This window comes from Alexandromys fortis, unplaced genomic scaffold (genome assembly GCF_014885135.2).
Source record: "Alexandromys fortis isolate MF-2015 unplaced genomic scaffold, M_Fortis_MF-2015_v1.1 scaffold_164, whole genome shotgun sequence".
Classification (NCBI taxonomy): Eukaryota; Metazoa; Chordata; class Mammalia; order Rodentia; family Cricetidae; genus Alexandromys; species Alexandromys fortis.
In genome coordinates this window covers 952,732-973,576 of record NW_026068047.1, presented here as the reverse complement: position 1 = coordinate 973,576, position 20,845 = coordinate 952,732, and positions in this window count along the sequence as shown.

The following is a 20,845-nucleotide window of genomic DNA, read 5'->3' as shown; positions in this document are numbered from 1 at the left end:
TCAAACCATTTCTATTATTTTGTATTTTACCATGAGGCTTGTGGCCTACCGGCAAGGTTCTGACTAACAGCTCACATCTTTCTCTTCTGGTGGCTACATAGCATCCCACTGACTCTGCCTTCTTTTTCCCAGCATTCAGTTTAGTTTTCTGCCTAGCTCTACTCTTCCCTATCATAGGCCAAAGCAGCTTCTTTATTCATTAAGCAATAAAAGCAACACATATACAGAAGGATGTCCCACATCAAATTCTGGCTCATAGAAGTTCACCAAGCTATTTGTTGATACATGAATGATGAATAACAGGATCTAATTATATAAGACAAATACTGATAGAACCAGAGGCAGTAACAGACAAGACAAGGAATGAGTATCAGAAACAGACAGATCCAGCAGGAGGAAAGGTCGATTCCATAGTACTATCAATCAACTGAATGTAATTGACATCCATAGGCTATTTATCCAACATCACATATCCTTCTCAGACTGATTTGGGACATTCACAAAGAAAGACTTCATTCTTGTTTGCAAAATATATCTTGACAGATTTAAAGAGTAGATGTAATAGTATATTTTCTCACTGACCACATTTGAATTAAATTAGCAATGAATAACAGAGACTGAAGGAGTGTAATTACTAACTTGAACCATGATGTGATAATCCCATGACAGAAATATCTATTGTAAGGCAGAAATTTTGATCTGTTCACTGGAAATATCTTTGGATAACACCCTATCTTGAATGGGTACCAAATCTGGCTTTAGTCTCTTGTTAGTTGTCATCATAGTTGTCCCTCCTCCTCCTCTTCCTCCTCTTCTTCCTCTTTCTCTTCTTCCTCTCCCTCCTCCTGCTTGTCAAATATAGAACATTCAGTTGTTTCCCATCTGTTTCAGAGACTGTTGGTCATCGTGAATAAGAGTGAAGTTCACAGGGACGTTGGATTTGATAGCTATTTTAATTGCATGTTTTTCCCAGACCTCCACTAATGACCAAGCTGGTTCTACATAAGCAAGTTTACCTTTAAATAGTTTCTTAGGCCCACTTTTCTTTGAAACAAAGATTTGTTTCTTCACTGTTTACTCCTTTGTCCAAATGAGTTTTCCTAACTATTTCATGTCATACAGACAAGGTCACTAGGGTCACAACCTTAATCCACAGAGCTTTCTCTTACCATAACTACTTTCAGAATTATTTGAGTTAGTTCAATTAAAATTGTAAGGTTTGTCAGAAACATCTAAATATCAGTATTTTTTCCTAAAAAGCCCCACAAAGACAAATAGCACGTTTTCTCTCATTCATAGAATCTAGGAGGAAAAAGAAGAGAGAAGTACATGAAATTAAAAGGGGTCTACGTGGAATGTGAGTGGAGAAGTAGTGTGGGGGAGGAGAATAAGAAAACAACTGAACATGATCAATGCACATTACATGACTGTACAGAAATGTTATAACTAAGGCCTTTCGTACAATTAGCATACCAATAAAATTATTGTAAAATTACTCTTGAATTATACTATACTCTGGTCTGCTACATTGCTAAACCAATAGCTTCCATGACATATAGATAAAAATGGAATAATTTCTGCTGTTAGTGGTTTCCATGGTCACATATTCTCATTGTGGCAGGAAATAACTTTGGGTTAAAAGCAGTCTGGTTGTCTTTGTCCAAATCTTAACTTGATCTTTGCTCCTCTTGGTTGTGGCCCATGCCCTTCCTTGTCTTTATCTCAATTATTTTTAAGTGATTTTTCATTACTTCAGATTTTTAACATCTCTTCTTATTTGTGATTGTTATTCAAACTGTATAGCCAACTTGGTGCCCAGCTATGGGCTTATTTATCTAATAAATACCCAGAAATCCGGGCATCTTAGGTACTGTTCTATAGTGTGAAGACACACCACAACTAAGGCAACTTATAAAAGAAAGCATTTAATTTGGGGTTTGCTTACAGTTCCAGAGGGCGAGTCCATGGCCATCATGGTGGGGAGCATGGTAGCAGGCAGCAGACATTGTGCTGGAGCAGTAGCTGAGAACTTATATGTTGAGGCAAAAACTTTCATGTTGAGAGAGAGAAACTGGGTCTGTCATGAGTTTTTGAAACTTCAATGTCCACCCCCACTCCAGTGACATAATAAGGCTATATCTCTGAATCCTTCCCAAAAGAGTACCACCATTTAGGAACCAAGAATCCAAATATATGAGCCAGAGGGGGCCATTCTCAATCAACCCTCTACACCAAATGATTTTTTAGATTGTCTACATATTCTGTTAATGTTGGACATAATGGCACTCCATAACTCTCAAATAATCAAATTATGTATAGAACACCAGTTATACTCTCTAGCTCAAACTACTTATAGTAGCCTTGGGAGATTTACAGCTTGAGCAGCAAGAGTTGGAGAGAGAGGCAGCAATCAGCCAACCACATCTTTTGAGAGACCCTAAGATACTACTGTTCACAGATGTGTGCTGATCAAGATTCTTTGCCTTTTGAAGCATTTGACTCAGCTTATGTTGTAAGTTATTTCTGTTTAAGATTATTCTGCCTGAAGACAGATGTGCATGACTTTGACTTCCTCCTTGAATATCAAGTGTTTTGTGACTATAAATTAATAAAGATAATGCCGATACTTGAACATATTTTCTACAGTACTCTCAATATTAACCAAAAAATTACCAATGTACAGTTTAACTTAGCATTTCCAATGCGAGCTTAAGTTTTGCTCAATCTATGCTACTTGTTTATGTCAATCAAAAGTCATAGATTTGAATGGGTGTCTTGAAAATATCACATCAATTATTTCTTATAGTATAGTCAGTAAGAAGTATTTTATTCGGTGAACAGAGAAACAGAGAAAGTTTGGTTACTTTACAAAACTTTCCATGAATCACTGAATTAGTAGTAGAGCTGTATTCTATTTAACTCTATCTGCAATAGAGTATGTTGAGTTTTTGTATTGACCTACCTAGAAATTTAGTGACTTAAAAATGTTGACTTAGACATGACTTCAAGAATGCCAAAACAAAGAGCTCAGTGGAGCCAATGTCCAGCAAAATAACTGAACTTGTAATTATTGTTTAAAGTATTTTGAACTATGGTTATATAGGCAGTGTAGAAACTATCATTCAAGGAAATCTGATGGAGGAAGGTCATTGGTAATAAACAAACTGCCTTGGCCCATTTTGATAGGCCATCCCTTAAGTGGGTGTAGTAGGCAGAACAGAATGCTGGGAGGAAGAGGAAGTGAGCTCAGAGACGCCATGCTCCCCTCTCCCGGGCAGACGCGATAGCTCTGCTTTCTGAGGCAGACGCGATTAAGCTCCGACCCAGGATGGACGTAGGCTAGAAATGGGCTAGTCCAGGTGCGAGAGTTAGCCGTTTGTGTGTTGTTATTTCGGGGCATAAGCTACCCTGTGGCAGGAGATGGGTGGCGGAATGCAACCCACAGCTCCTACTACAGAAATCTATTAACTGTCAGTAAGAACAAGACAACTATGAAGCATTTGTGCTGTGTTTTGTTGTTTGTTTTGTTTTTTTTACTCCTACATAGATCTTTGTTTCCAAAACTTGACCTCAAATACTCTAGACAGATATCCCACAAAATACAAGGCTTCATTCTTTGACTCCACATTAGGGCTACAAATTATAAATTCAAGGTAGAAAGATATTTTATAAAGTAGAAAGAAAAATATAGACATTATAAACAGAAAAGTGAAAGTTCTATATTTAAAAAGCATAATATAGTGGGTCCCAACAGTACATGTAAGCTGGCAGAAGAAAGAATCAGCAAGGTTGAAGATAAGACGATAGCGCTGAGACAAAGGAATGCAGAGAAATGAACAGAACCTCAGGAAAACATCCACTGCAGTAAACAAGTAAAGATATAGGTGATGGGAGAATCACAATGAGAGAAGAGAAACAGATACATGAGAAATATTGAAGGAAATTATAGCTGATGACTTCCTGAATTTGACTGTCAAGAATGTAGTGCCTGTATTGAAGAAATTGATTTGCCAATGATATAAAAGCACAACAATAGAAATGCACGCCCAAAGAAACCACTGCAAAAATGCTTGAAACAGAGGGAAAAGGATATCTTGACAGTACTCATAGCAAAACAACATGTTCTACATTTAGAGAACATAGAAGGATCGATGACTGGAGAGGGGGAGGGCCCAGTGCTTAGGAGCATGCATTGCTCTTGCAGAGAATCATATTACAACATCCACACTGGGTAGCTCACAACTGCCTATCACTTCACTCCAGGGGATCTGATGCCATCTTGTTCCCTCAGAGAGCACCTGTACTCACCTTTACACACACACACACACACACACACACACACACACACACACACACACACACACGGGGATGGGGAGAGGGAGGAAAGATGAGAAGGAGAGAAAGACAGAGATGGAGGAGACAGAGAGGCATACAGAGATAAATAATTAAAAATAAGATACATCATTTTACTTATTAAAAACAGACCTAGAACTGGGCAATGGTGGAAAATGCCTTTATAGGCAGATCTTTGTTCAGTTTGAGTCCAGCCTGGTCTACAAAGTGAGCTCCAGGACAGCCTGGGCTGTTACACAGAGAAACCCTGTCTTGAAAAACAAATAAATAAACAAACGAAACAGAACTAGGATAGGCAAATTCATAGAGACAAAAAGTAGAATGGTGGGTCCCAGGGACTAGGAAAAGTCAATACAGGGTTGTTTAATGTGGACAGAAGTTTATTTCAGGATAGTGAAAAATTCCAGAAATGATTATACAACATTGCAAATACATTTCATGCCATGGAACTGAATAGCCAAAAAGAGTATCACAACAAGGCCCACTGTACAGCTGACATTTTGTTCCCCTCCCCCTAAAAAAATTAAATGCAGCAAGGAAGGAATGGTTGATACTACTCAGAGTGCCAAAGGTCAACAATATCCATAAGAAGCTTATGCCAAACAGATTATCTTTAAAAGAAGGCTGTAAAGTAAAAGTGTTCCAAGATTTCCTTTAAAAGTCCAAGAGAACTCATTGTCAATGGAATCCTTGTACAAGACACGTCTAACCAAATTCTTCAGACTTCAACTAAGGGACACAAGACTTCACACTCAGGTGATAAATCACTGTGCAGTAAAAATAATTATGCATGCAAATATGAAATTCAGTAGTACAATATACACACTCTCCTTTTAACTGTCTTTAGACATAACTTACACTAACAATGTGAACTGTAAATATGATCATATTGCAGAAGCAATAGTGTATAGTAATGTAATATGTTCAACAATGCATGCAGAGGTGACAAAGGATGTGCCAAGGTGAGAACAGCGCCACACTGGGAGAAAAGGGATGATGAGCTGGTAATTCAAATACTCAGAAAGAAACAAGGAGAGTAAAAAAAAAAAAAAAGCTAATGAGTTAGCAAACAAAACAGCTTTTGAAACATAAACCTTTGTCTTTTTTTGTTCTCTTGGACTTTAAAAAGGATGGAGTATTGGATAACATAAGAATTACACCAGTGTGCTGTTGAATATTTAACACTTGTAAAACACTAGGTATAATAGTGGGAGAAAGGTTTCTGTATTAACTGAAATCAAGGCAGTCTAAATCTAAAACAGATTCTAGTAAATATTATAAGTTAAAAAATAGTTGAAGAAGCAATTTAAAAATCACTAAAAGAATTAAAATATTATACTAGAAAACATACAGTTACCAAATGAAAGCAATAAAAGAGAATGGAGATTTTTTAAAAAATTGAATAATATAGAAAATCAAAGCCAAAGTGGCAGATTTTAATCTAGCCCTATAAAAGAATCAAGTAGACTACATAATTAGTAAAAAGATGAGAAGATTGAACAAAAAGATTGAACTAGTGTTCTAATATACTTTAGATTCAAAGATAAAAACAAGTTAATCATAAAAGAGTGGGAAAACATATAATTAGAAATTTAAGAGAGTTGGAGTGGCTATGGTTATATAAAAATAGTTTGTGAGCCAAAAAAGCATGTTTTTATAACCCATAAGAATATTTTTACAATTATTAAAAGTCATCTCCTTGGGAAAATATAAAAGTATACTCATGTATGCATATAGCCAAAAGGCCTAGAAATATGTGAAAAACAACTAAGATTGGTGATGAGAGAAATAAATTCTAATACCTACTCTCAACAATGGCTAGAACAACTAGACAGAATGTTTATAGGAAAGCAAAAAAAAAAAAAAAAAAAGAACTATGTAAACCAAGACCTAACAGACAATTGTGAGTTCTCTAATAGTGACAAAATACATCATCTTTCTAAACTGCTCAGTTTATCACACTTATCTTCGACCTAAAGGACTATTTAAGAATATTGAACTTGCACAAAATATATTGTCTAGTTATGTAATATGAGATTAGATTTAATAACCCATAACATCATAAATGCCTACAAATTAAGTAATGTACACACTAGTAAACAATAGATTAAAGAAATATCTTGAATTAAGACAAAAGCAAAATCTATTGAGCCTCCAGAATCCAGCTAAAGCAGGGTTCAGAGAGAATCTGTAAGTGAAAGTGTATGTTAAACATGGTTTCAAAAGAGAAATAAGCCAAATGAGAAAGACCCAAAGATAGATACAGAAAAAAAAATTGATTGTAGCACTTTTGTGATAAAAAGTGATAAAAGTCTAATACACTTTTATGATAAATCAACTCTACTCAGTTATTGGCCCCCATAATCCCATAATCTCATAGGGAGTGGCACTATTAGGAGGTGTGACATTGTTGGAGTTAGTATAGCCTTGTTGGAAGAAGTATGTCACTGTAGGGGCAGGCTTTGAGGTTTCCCATGTTCAGAATACTGCTCAGTGTCTCAATAGACTTCATGTTGCCTACAAGATTTGGGACTCTCACCCTGCATGCTGTATGCTTCTGTCATGATGATAATGGACTGAACCTTTGAAACTATAAGCGAGCCACCCCAGGTAAATGTTTTTCCTTTATAAGAGTTATTGTGGTCATGGTGTCTCTTCACTGCACTAAAAACCCTAACTAAGACACCAGTGAAGCAATACAGCAATCCAATGAATAGGATAGCTGGATCAGGAGGGCAGGTATGGCAGCCAGGAAGGTGAGAGTTGGTGGGAGCATTGGGAAAGGTACAGCTATGGAAAGAGTAGAATTGAGACTTAAAAGCGAGAGCTTCAGAAACATTTCCATTCTGGAGAGTGGATGGAGTGGATGATCAGGTCAGTGAACCGGGGACTGAGAAAGAATGGCTTGCATTTATCTGACCTCATCATGAATACAGTTGATATATTCCCTGGCATAAAATTCTCTAGCTGTCACCCCACTCAACTGTGTCTTGGCACTAGACAGTGGCTATCTCCTGTGTCAGCATAGTCTTATTTAAGTTCCTCAAAGATCCTACAACTGGGCCTGGTTTTCTAATGTCTCCTAAAACTGATGCACCTACCATTCTGGTGTAAGACTTGTTGACCCTATGAAAAAGAACAACTTTGCACTGTTACAGGTTTTCCCAATAAAGTGGTTTGAACTCAGAGGTTAAAACAGCTGGTGGCTAGTGTCCCAGGCAGATGCACTCCCAACCTGAGCAAATTCTCTTAGTCATGTTCCAAACATACAGGGTCAATATATAGGTAGGATGGGGTGGGTTTGTGTGCAAAGAGAATAGTAAGTGTTCCCCAGAGTCACAGACCGTAAAACAGATAGAAACATAGGTTGATAGACAGAAACCTAGCTAGATACAGATAGATAGTAGGCACATAGTTAAATGAACAAAAAGATGTGCATGAACATACATGCATACCTATCTACATATTTACATCCATGCATAATATAAGAAGATGGTTTGGTGAATGGCTATAAAGAATGATGGAAAGGGTAGTTAGGGAAGATAGCTCACATGAGAGGGCAGGAGAATAGTGTGTTCCCATTCTAGGAGAGAAAAAGTGAAATAAGTTTCAACACTTGTTTGTTCTGGGCCTCTAGCTCTCACTGAGGTTGGCTGCCTCCCACCCACTCACACAGAGAAATGCCTTCTTATATGGTAATGCCTACACTGTTACAATCAGAGATATGTGTTTCTAATTCTCTAAGTATTCCCTGAACCTGTAGTGATGAGGCAAGCAGGCCTGCTTTTCATACCGCCTGACTCCTGCATGGCTAGCTTCACACCCTAAATAACAACACACAAATTGTATTCATTTAAACACTGCCTGGCCCATTATATCTAGCCTTTTCTTGGATAACTCTCATATCTTGCTTTAACCCATATCTAGTAATCTGTGTAGCACCACAGCATCGTGGCTTACTGGGAAGATTCTAACCTGCGTCCATCTTGGAGAGGAGAGCTATGGTGTCTGCCTCACTGCCTTCTTCCCAGCATTCTGTTCTGTCTACTCCGCCCACCTAATTATCTGCCCTACTAAAAGGCCAAGGCAGTCTCTTTATTAACCAATGAAAGTAACACATAGACAGATGTCCCTCCTACATTATGAACCAGTAAACTGTCACCTAAAATTAATCATTACAAATTCAGAATAACTGAAGGTCTATGCCAGAACCTGAGCCATGCAGACCAATTGTGGCGTTATCAACTGGGATACTGAGAATCAGTGGATGACTAAACAGAGAAGTGATAGGAACAGATTTGTGCCATCAAGGGACTCTCATGGAAACCATACAGACTACGACCTGGAGGTTGAAGTTGAAGGCCCTAGTAGAGACAGAAAGAGACCATGGTGTTTAAACTTAATGCACTCACATGGAATGTATGGTATTTCTGAGTTAAAATTTAGGCTATGAGCTGGAAGGATGGTTTAGTGGGTAAGATCACATTCTGCTCTTGCAGAGGACCATATTGTGGTTCATAAGATTCTGATGCTTTGAGAAAAGATAAACAACACAAACATCTAGCCTCAATGTGAAGTGCTTTCTGAGCTCTGTGAAGATGCACCTACCATGGCTGATTTTAAACTACTGACATTGTGCCATTAGACAGAGAGCTGGGAAGAACTGTTCAGAAGCTGCTGGTTACATAATGACCACTAGACAGGTACAAGAGAAGCTCAAGGGCAGGAAAAGAGTAAAGGAAATCATAGTCTTCATGTACTTACCATTTGTACTTAACTTCATTAAGTTGTACTTTAAGAATTAAATTTCAAATGATGACTATGTATATAATAAATTCAGTGCCCCCAAGTGTTCTAGCTTGGGTGATAGCTGAGAACCGAGTATGAAAAGAAGTGCATTATGGATTTGGTATTAAATGCAACAGAGAAAATGAAGCTAATCGTTTTTAACATCTGTTGTACTACTGCATTTAGCTCATAACCCTCATAACCAGCATTGCCACCAACATAGACTACTGGCACTAAGAATTTACTTATCATAGGCCTAAGAATGCCAAGCAGGCAGTCCTCACTGCTGTGGTATCTACATGGAAAAGGACAAACAACAACTCAGATTCCTTTCAGCTCTGCCTTACTACTTTATAATGTAAGGTGGCTGTCTGAGCTCCAGCTATCACACATACATCCCAAAAAGCAAAAAAAGAAAAACTAGAAGAACAAACTAACTAACTTTACCTATGACACGTTAGAAAGGTAGCAAAAAAATTGTTCTGGCTAAATACTGGTGCAACCACAGTCACACAACACTTACAGACTTGGGAGACAAGATAGTCTGTTAGTTGGATGCCAGTCCCTGGCTGTTTACCAAGGTTTACTGTAGTAGGAGGCCACTTGTTTGTTTCCTGGCCACCTGGTAGCTCAGATCCAAAATAATCACACAGAAACTGTATTAATTGAATCACTGCTTGGCCCATTAGCTCTAGCTTATTGTCTAACTCTTACATATTAGTTTAACCTATTTCCATTAATCTGTGTAAGACCACATGGCAGTGACTTACTGGCAAAGTTTTGGAATGTCTGTCTCTGGGGGCGGCTTCATAGCTTCTCCTGACTCCGCCTCCTTTCTCCCAGCATTCTGTTTAGTTTTCCCAGCCTAGATCTACTCTGCCCTATCAACAGGCCAAGACAGTTTCTTTATTAACCAATGGTATTCGAAGCATACAGAGGGGAATCCCACATCAGTTTACATGGCTAAGGACAAACAGATGAATGAATATGAGAAAGCCATTTTCAGTATATACTTCAAATTTTTAGAATCATCTCTCTCCTTTAAAAAAAAGTCTTGGCTTATCATAACATTGGAAATAAAATATGACCTACTTTGAAATAGTTTAGCCTATGGCAAGAATACTATTTTGGAAACTCAAGTGAATTCTGCTCCAGCCCAAACTGGATTGCCATCATCCTACCTGGCATGGGCTGTGCCCCAAATAGACTGGAGACATTTTCTCCCCATTATCACCTTGTTAAGCTGCATGTCTCAGCCCCCTGCCTCTGAGGCATGTTCTGGGATCTTAACGAGGTGATAATGAGGAGAAAAATGATGTGGCAGTACTTGGTCTGGTCCATTCACCATAGTTCAGAAGAGACCAGGCTTTAATTAAAAATAATTTGCTTTGATACAAAACTTGCAGGACACATTTGCTTGTGTGTGCTTTGTGGCTAGAAGAGACCAGGAGATGTGAGTTTCTACTATTGTGGGTCTGAGAGTTGTCTTCCCCTTAATACAGAAAAGATGGGCATTCTCTGAAGACTGACGGGAAAAGTCTCAAAACTGAACTGGTAAAGGTGGGGAGATGGTGACAAGAAAATGGAGAAGAAAAGAGGAAGAAACCAGGTGTTGCACACTCAGCAGGAAGGAACATCTTGACTTCTCCGCCAGTTTCGTTTGATCATTTGGTGCCTAGTAGGTGCACACTTTATTGAAAAACATTTTATGATCTCTGTATCTTTGGACCATTAGTATCACTTGAACTTACAGTAAAAATCAGATAAAATTTTCAAAGTGTAAAGGATCATAATGTGATATTTGGGTATAACATATATGTCAGAGTAGATTTGTTTAGAGAGCTTGACAGAGAGCTTTGTTTTGTTACTTCAAAATATCTGCCAAATACAAATGGTAAAAACACCTTCAAACATTGTTTCATCAGTAAAAACTTACTAAATTTTCTATTAGTGGTTTTATGTAAGATCAGCATGTTAAGGGCCATTATAGAGCATTTATCTGTCCCTTGACAATCCTGCTTGTGTGTGTGTGTGTGTGTGTGTGTGTGTGTGTGTATGTGTGTGTGTGCGTGCATGCCTGAGAGAGAGGGGTGGGGGGTGAGAGAGAGAGAGAGAGAGAGAGAGAGAGAGAGAGAGAGAGAGAGAGAAAATAGCCTGGTAGGATCTTTTCTTTCTTTCTTTGTTGTTTGTTATTGTTGCTGCTGTTGTTTTGCTTTTTGGAGACAGGGTTTCTCTGTGTAGCCCTGGCTGTCCTGTAACTCATTCTGTAAACCAAGATGGCCTCCAACTCAGCCTGATCCACCTGTCCAGCTGCATTGTGGAATCTTTAACCAGGGGTTTCAAGCTAATCAATTTAAATCTGAGTCTGAACATGGGTATTTCTTAATCTTCCTACACAGGTTTAGCTCACAAAATTAAGAACCACTGATCTACTTTGTCTAGTGCCCTTTCTTCACAGACAATGCAGCTAAGTGCAGAAACACTAAATGATTCGCCCAGCATCCGGCAATAGAAGAGACCCAGAAGCAGAACTGAGTTTGCTTTTAACATGGTTTTGTGGGCAGAGGATAAAATAATTGATACAGTTCACAACTTCTGTGTTCACAATTTTATCATTTGCTCATACTGTTTGGTTGGTTGGTTATGCAATCTGTTACAAATCATGTACTAGCATCACCATGAAAGATAATTTGATACAAAGCCATGGTTTAAAGTTTCCAATCATCTAGGTTCCCCCAATAAATTTAAAGAAAGAATTCGTTTTTAAGAGATTCTGACTTTTCCAAAGAAGACATGCCAAGTTTTAACTTCAGAAACATTTTACTTTTACTCAGGGAAGTTCTTTAGACATGCTTCCAAAACCTTAAGAAAACTAGGAAAAAATGCATAATAGTGTAAATAATTGCATTAACCTAAAAAAGTAAAATGAAAGAAAAAATAATACCGTCTAGCCCTAAAGTAGATATCTTGACACAATTTGAATATAAAAATGTGTTTGATTCACTTTACTTAAAATATATTCAAGTTTGTATTCTTCCCTCTACCCCACAGTACTTCTGAATAGAAGTGATACTAGTAAGTGGATTTGCCTTTTTAGTGCCTAAGAACTTTTAACAACCAAGCCATTTCACCAGTGTTGAAGGAAGCCCCTGATGCTTGTCCATCGTGGGGAAATCCAAAACGACTGGCAGTATACATTCCTCTTTTCACGACTCTCAAACCCTTCCCTAGCTGTGAGGTGTTATAAATCTATTCCAATAAAATTATTTTCCAGAGTAAGTACTCTCCCCATCCAGGTAAATGCCAATGAATGGTCTTAGTACACGCAGCCATGCATTTCATCATAGCACAGGAGACCAGCAGCCCTCCCAGTGGCTGTCATCTTCCTGATGGATCTGACCACCCGTCATCCCATTTGGCTGTGGTGAACAGAGAGAAGAGAAATGGCTGGGACCCACTGTGATGACACACAGTCGTGCCACAGCCCATTTGTTCCTTGGTTCTCGCACGTCGAAGCAAACGGAGGTGAAGCGGCTTTCCCAAGGGTGCTTCTTCGAGTCCAGTACACTCACTCCCGAGCCTGTCTGCTGTCCATATTCCACACTGGTTGGACTATCTGCTCACAGCCCCGTTTAGGTTTAGAGAGCTCCAATACCCTTCTCTTGTGTGTCTATCTGATTGACCCGCAGTGACTGAGAGAATCATGATCACCTTCTGATACTAATTCCCTTTAAGAAAAAAAATGGGTTCCTAGGACAGTGCACGTCTGTCCAAGCTAAACTACCCTACCAGCAATAGGAATTGTAATTACTGCTGAAGACTGTTAGTTTATGAAAAGCCTCACTCTTAATATTTTACTAATGTCATTTTCTAAGATCTTTGATTGAAACATAAAAAGGTTTTGTTTCTAACCTCTTTAACATAGTTTAACTGGCACATGGAAGTTGGAAAAAATGAATGAAGTAAATATATCGCTGACTCTTTGTGGATAAATGCATGAACAAGGATCATGCTAAATAGCAAATATCAACAGATATATTTTTGTAATAGTCATATTTTCCTTGTGAATGTATGATATCAGTGATATCTCTTGAATTTTATCAACCAATGATGAAGAAAGAAGTAGGAAAATCACATTGTTAGAGGTAGAAAGGTTTGAAAGTTCTCCCAAGGGAATAATCACTATGTTCCCATGAAATATTTATTCTTCTAAACTTATATATGTTTTATGCTTTAAAGTCAGATTCTTCCCTTTATGTTTGTTTTGTTTTTCAAGAGGTTTCTAAAGGGTTTCTCTGTGTAGCCGTGGCTGTCCTAGAACTAGCTCTGCAGACCAGGCTAACCTTGAACTCACAGCTGCCTGCCTGCCTCTGCCTCCCAAGTACTGGGATTAAAGGCATGTGCCACCACTTCAGAGCTATTTTCCCTTTCTTTTAATCAGCATAAAGCATTTGATAGCTACATGTATTAGCATTCCTACTGAATTCTCTTTGTGTTTAGTTTGAGTTTGTAGAATTAACTGGCTTTCCCAGAAACATTTCAATTTAAAAAGACCTAATTCACTATCATTTCTTATCATAACACTGACCCAAAAGAAGAAAATGAGAAGAAAATGACAAGGTGTAATTAAAACAAGCAGTCAAATTTTTAGTTTCCTATTGTCTGATAGGTGGGGTTCTTTAGTGAATACAGATCCAAAGACAGAATCTATACAAGCAAATGAAAATTGAAAATATTTCATAAAAATTACTAGCAAATTTATCCTAGTGGATCCTTTTTGTGTTTAAGGAACTGGTATTGAACAGAGAGCCCGATCTTTGGAGAATTAGGGTCCTTTGCACTTATTGCTACTGTTCTAATATCAGCTCGAATACGGCAGAAAATGCATAAATGGTTTCTGAGGTGAGGTGTCCAGGAGAAGACTTCTAGACTTAAATGCATAAATGTTATCAGAGGTGGGGTGTCAAGGAGAAGACTTCTAGTCTTGAATTAGTGACTAAAGAGATGTTAGCTTTGTGCAAATTAATGAATTTCTCTTGGCCCCAAGACCCTCATCTATAAAACATGAGACTTTTCAAGTCACTGATAGCCTTATGGATGTTTGACCTGAGGAAGAGAAAGTAGGGATGACAAAGGCCTCAAACAAAGCGCTCAAGGGATTGGAAGAAAAGCCAGCTTAGCATCACCCTTGCCCTATCTTCTCATTAGGCCTGTTCTTTCCCACATAGTCTACTACTTATCATTAGGAGAAACGCAAGAAGCAAGACAGCCGCCTGTTGCATTTCTCCACGCAGATCTGCCAGTCTGAGAAAAGGGCAGATTTTAGTGGAGTCTTCACTGATATCTATTTTAATTGGATGTCAAATTCTAAGACCATGACGATGAAATGACAAAAGATGGGGTAGTCACTGTCTCAATCACAAACCCGCATCTCCGAATTTATTTTCTGCTAAGCCCCTGCTAGTTTTCTGAATGTAAGCACAGCATAGACATTCCAGATCTTCTCCTGTTTCCCCCGCATTTGCTTTTTCTGCTATCTCAGAGGAGTTTTTCTCCCCAGCATGCTTGCTCCACTCTTTCAGAGACAGCACCTTACCTCGCAGCCAAACTGCTGGCCTCAGCCGGGGCAGAGGGACAGGGGCACATCATGCACGGCAGAGCCTTTGGTGGAAGCGTGGCCAATTAGTCACACGTTTGGTGCTCTAATTAGGCGAGGCTGGGACTCTGGAAAATGTGCTGTTGATTTAGGTACTTCCTCAAACAATGCTAAATTGTGTTATGTGAAATTCAATTAGTCCTTTTTTTCTAAGCGTTTCCACATCTGTTCTTCTTTAAGCATCCAGTGATGAGGAGAGAAAGAGAAGTGAAAAGCCAGAGTCTCCACTGGTGAAATATGTTAGGCCTTGGGGACCAGCCCTTTCTCCAGCTTTTGACCCTGAACAGTGATATACAGGAAGGAACAAAGTTGGAGAGCTATCATGGTGAAGCCCTTTTAAATAAATCATTAGAAACACTGAAAATACAAGAGAATGTAATCGCAGATGATGACCATAAACCCCACTCCGTTTAAACATGGATGGCCAAGGGAGGAACCATTCAGAGGTAAATGATTATAAATTCTGGTTGAAGGTGGTATTTGTGTTCATTCTGTTTATTTTTTTTCATAAGAATCTTTAAGAAAAACAACCACTTTAGTGTTGATTTAATATCTCGCATCTAGGTCCAGACATAATGTTTTTTTTTTTTTATCCGCTCCTATCTTGAGATTTTTTTTTCCATATAAAATTGAGAACAGCCTGAAATTCCAAAACACCTAGGGATTAACAATGATGGGGATGAAGATGTCAAAGCTGTTTCCACTTGTTCAGCATGCTTCACAGTTTCCATTTGGGCCCCTGATGGCAGCCACACGATGGCAGGAGGCTTTGATCCCCAGAGGATGTCTCACGCTGCTGGGATTTGCTCGAGATGCCCCGTTTCTGCTTTTCAGCATCTCAGCTCCAGCCCCTCCGTCTGCAGCGGCAGCAGCACATTTAAAACATGTCCATCATGTGTTTTCATGTTGGATTACACCATATATCCACTGACTTGGCCAAGAGGCCAAACAGCAATATCTTTTTTGCCAAAGTGGCTTGGCTCAAAACCGCAGGCGTCCAGAGGTGAAGGTGTACACGATTTGGCCCTTGTTTCTGTTATCGCCTTTTCAGTGACTAACATTTCAAAGCCTTATCTGTGGCTGGCAGGCCATGTTTCAGTTTTGTCAGAGCCCGGATATAGACCGTGTGGTTTTCTGATGATATATCTCCATAAGATTTGTGGAATGCTAAAGACGGAGTTGTCAACACTACTTTACGGCACCTCGGTGCGTGTCAGAAAGTGAAAATATTTTCAGAAGTGATAGCATTATTTTGACTGATGACATGTTCTTTTAAAACAAAGAGTTATTTAAATTTTTTTAAAAACATGAAGAAACCCAAATAAGACGTTACCCACAAGCAACGTGATTTATCTGGAGTCTGCAGCTCTCATGGACAAGAGTAAGGAAGGGTAGGAAATTAAAGTGATAATGGAGCTTGCACATTTCACTAATTGAAGACCACTGTGAATTTGATTATTTGATTTAAGTTGCATTCCCTAAAAGGGATCTGCTTCTCTGAAAATAAACAGCAGATTCTGCTAGAATCTGGTGAACAAAATGAAAAAATAAAATGTAAACGCCTTAAAGAATTTAAACAGAATATACTTAGTTCTATGTTCTTTAGAATTAGTTTATAATTCTGGCTAGGGATGAGAGAAATACAGACAACTGAATAAGGTATTCTTTTTTAATTTTAGAAGATGCTCAAAGATTTTGAAAATTTTGTCTCACATCTCATTTTACGGGATTCTTGGTAAGAAATTATACTTCATTTTGTATATTTCCCATATGACTTGACAATCACTTGGGAAGAAAATTTTCTGTTTGCTTCATTTGCAGCTTAGGGAAAGGACGTAATTAAGAGACAATATGAGCTCCATGGCGCAACAGTATTAGAATAAATAAACACTTTTACTGAAAACTTTTAAAAGTCTAGATAAGTTTCAGCTAAATGTTGATGTTTTTAAGGAGGCATACTGGCCTTAACCAAATAAACAAGCCATTGTGCTGCTGCTTAAAGCCTAAGCACCCCATCCATCTTAGCTCAATTCCTGCTGTTCTTATAGAAGTTCAATAAGAGACCTGTGGGTGGATCTCCTTGGCTGGGCAGAATGAAGCTAGCCCTGCTTCTCCCCATCCCGCAGCTATTGGCAATGCCAAGGCCAAGACTGTCTATCCCAAACAAACACACAAACAAACAAAACAAACACCTCAGCAAATCTTCTCATACCTCCCATAGCTTCAGAAAAGCTTAGGCCCTCACCACGACCTCATCAGTCCAACCCAAGCTCCCCCACTTTTGCCCTTGTTTCCTCCACTTAACCTATCCCTCCCTTCTCGTTCACCTCCCCCCCCCCCACATTTACATTGGCTTCCTCAATCTCCTTGACTATAACAAGCATGTTTTAGGGCAAGATCATGGCTTGTCGTGTCCCATGGGCCTAGAAAACTCTCTTGTCTACTCATGGCTAACAATCTTACTTCAATTTGGTTGCTTCTCAAGGTCACTTCTTCAGGGATTTTCCTGACACCACTGTATAAAGCAGCGTCCTGGCTTCTAGTACATGAAGGTAATGTTTAACCCTATCATCACCTAGCTCTTAAATATTTTTTCACTATATGTGCGTTAAAGTGTGTGTATGTGTATTTGAAGAATTAGAAATGACTATGTAATTGCTACATCATTTTTGTATACCTTATGAAATGTAATTCTCCTTTCCATGGGAATGGATTCATAATCACTTTATGCTGTTGGACACCATATCCTCTATAATAAATATAAACTTTATGGAAATATTTGTCTTGTTCACTGTCTCTCCCCTTTACAATATAAATTCTTTACAATTACAAATATCTTCTATGTTGTTCAGAGCTATAATTAATTCTCAGTTCCTAAAATAATTCTTGAAGCATCAAAAATGCTCAGAAATTTTATGTTAAACAAATTAATTGTTTAAGATAGCTAATAGATAGCTGGGCAGTGGTGGCAGCCTGGTCTACAGAAGGAGTTTCAGGACAGCAATGATACACAGAGAAACCCTGTCTCGAAACCCTGCCCCCCAAAGATAGTGAACAGGTGATTTTAGATAGAGGATAAAATCTACAGTGGAAAGCATTGGGACATAACATTGGGAGGTCAGGTTGCATGTCAACTGTGGAAAACAATCTTTCCTAACAGAGGAAATGGTGGGCTTTTATTCTGGAAATAAGGTTTGGACAATAAAACTTTGAGCAAGAGTTTACTCTCTGCATGATAAATGGTGAATCTGGGGATGAGCAATCATTATACTAAACAGAGATGATTATGAAATTGATTGGAGTCTTCCTCAGTAGTTCAGACTTTAAGCTCCCAGCCGAGGCCACAAACATGGCCCTTTTATGAAACAAAGTATATTCTGTATTGAGATAAACTTATTTTAAAGTTATATGCATACAACAGAATAAAGTCCGAACAACTGAAGTCACACAAAGGCCAGGATCAGACTGTGGGTTTAGACAACATCCGCTTGGCCACAATTTTCCACAGTGGGATATCAAGTGTCATTTAACTCTACAGAGAAAGTTTCCTTTCCAGCATTTAATATATATACCTTTCTAGAAACATGAGGGACTGATTTTCATTTTCTTCCTAAGCAATTACTTTAGGTCCATAGGATGGTACTTCTCATTTCTTCATATATACATACATACACACACATATATTATACAGTATATAATATAAAACCCTATTTTGTACAGTAGTGTTAGGAAAATATATGTGTGTATGTATATATATATTTATACATCTGTAAGCATCCATATATATTCATATATGTGTATGTATATATTACACGTATGAATTTCAAGAGGAGAGGGGAATGACTGAAAAGTGATGAGACCTGCCTGAGGGAAGTCTGTACTGCTGAGAGTCACAGCTCATGGATCATATGGTTAAAAGGAAGGGGACATGTATGTGGACTGAAGGAACGTCCTGTGCTTTCCCGCCAGTGTTTTCATGCCTTCATGAAAAAATAACCTATTTTTCCTTCTGAATGGCTTTCTTTTTAAGTCAGATACTAAAAACTGTAGACCTATCTATGAAATTGTCAGCTTCAGAGATCACATGGTTGCTTTCTTGATTCAGTTTTCTGAAGACCTAGAACTTCTTCAGGATGGCAGAGGACTTATGTTCCTGGTGCTGGCTTTTAATCACAGGGAAATTGGTTGGAGGAGTTGTTTGACTTCTATGTTAGAAGGAGGGTTTTACTCATAAGGAATGTATCTATGCATGAGTATAGTGAGGATTTTAGTGAACATGTTATCTAAATTCTGCATGTATCAGAAGACTTGCAGTCCTCTGGGATGGGTGCTAGAATCTTACCTGTTTACTGCGGCTCTCTGTGGGCATTAGTGATGGGGACTGACCCACAGAATTAATAGCTCAACACATCAGCGAGTGCAAACCATTTGGGAGATGTCTGAAGAGAAGCTAGCACTGGCTTCCAAAGAAACAATTATCTTCAGTGTGCACACTTCAGCATCAGTGTGTCGTCAGTTCTAGGAACTTTTTTGTATCTGTGGATGCTCAAGTTCTTATATTAAATAGCTTAGTATTTGCATGAGCATCCCTACACACTTTTAACACCTCTAGATTTCTCGTGATGCCTAGATACAACGCAAATGCTATGTAAACAATGATCACACTTTACTGTGCAGCCACTAATGCAAATGAGAGAGTATAGTATGGCACACACTGTTAGGAGTCTGCTCTTGCTGAATAGACCTTGAACATTTTTCTTACAAAAGGTATATTTGCCTGAGCTCTTAAAGAAGAATGGGAGATGATAAGGTAGAGGGAGAAGACAGATGCTGTGTATTCTTTCAAAATTTATTTATTTTATATCCTGGCCACAGTTTCCTTTTCCTCTTTTCCACCCACTCCCTCCCTGTACTTCTTCTCTAAATTCCGCAAAATCCACTCCTCCATTTCTCCTCAGAAAATGGCAGGCCTCCCACGGTTATCAACAGAACATGGCATGTCAAGTTGCAGTAAAACTAAGCACCTCCCCTCACGTTAAAGCTGGACGAGGCAAACTGGTATGAGGAGTAGGGTCCCCAAAACCAGCAAAAGGGTCAGAGACAGCCTCTGCTCCCACTATTAGGAGTCTGTCAAGAAGACCCAGCCTTACACCTGCCATACACATGCAGATGGCCTAGATCAGTCCCATGCAGGCTCCCTGGTTGTTGGATCAGTCTCTGTGAGCTCCTATGAGCCCAGGTCAGTTGATTCTGTGGATTTTTCTTGTGATGTCCTTGACCTCTCTGGCTACCACAAAGGACGTGTATTCTGTATCCTTTGGGGGAAAAATTAGTGTTGAGGAAGAGAGGCGCTTGGTTCATTTCATCACTCCTAAGTTGAATGACATAACTCTTAATAGAGTTAACTGTTTTTAACTTTTAAAAAGTAGCATTTCATTCAACTTAATTAAAACATGCTAAACCCTTAAAAAGCAGAAAGCTAAGTGTGATATTTGAGAGGTAGAAAGGGCTGCACCTAAAAGATTCGGTGAGTCATATTGAGGCTCTTGGCCAAAATAATTAGCTTATTAGAAACTTTTGATCAAATTTCCTGATTAAAAAAATCTTCTTTTTAGCAAAGTTTTCCCCATTTTCCTTTGGAAAGTATAAATAAAAAGCCAATTTGAAATTCTACACAATAAACCGAAATTCTCTCCTTTTGTTGCATGTCAGTGACTTCTGGCTTCCACATGTAGAAGAGAAAGGAGATTCTGAATTCTGAGTTGGCCCGACAGTGTCCTCGTCTCAGCTTATTCCTGCTGAACACAAGCATGCACAGAAACACCAGTGTCATGTAAGGCATCTTGTCATAGTTAGGGTTTCTATTGCTGTGAAGAGGCCCCGTGACCATGGTAACTCTTAGGAAAGCATTTAACTGAGTGGGCAGCTTACAGTTCAGAGGTTCAATATACTTATCATGATGGCAGAACATGGCAGCATGCAGGCAGAGACGGTGCTGGAGAAGTAGCTGAGAGTCCTACATCTTGTAGGCAACAGGAAGTGGTCTTT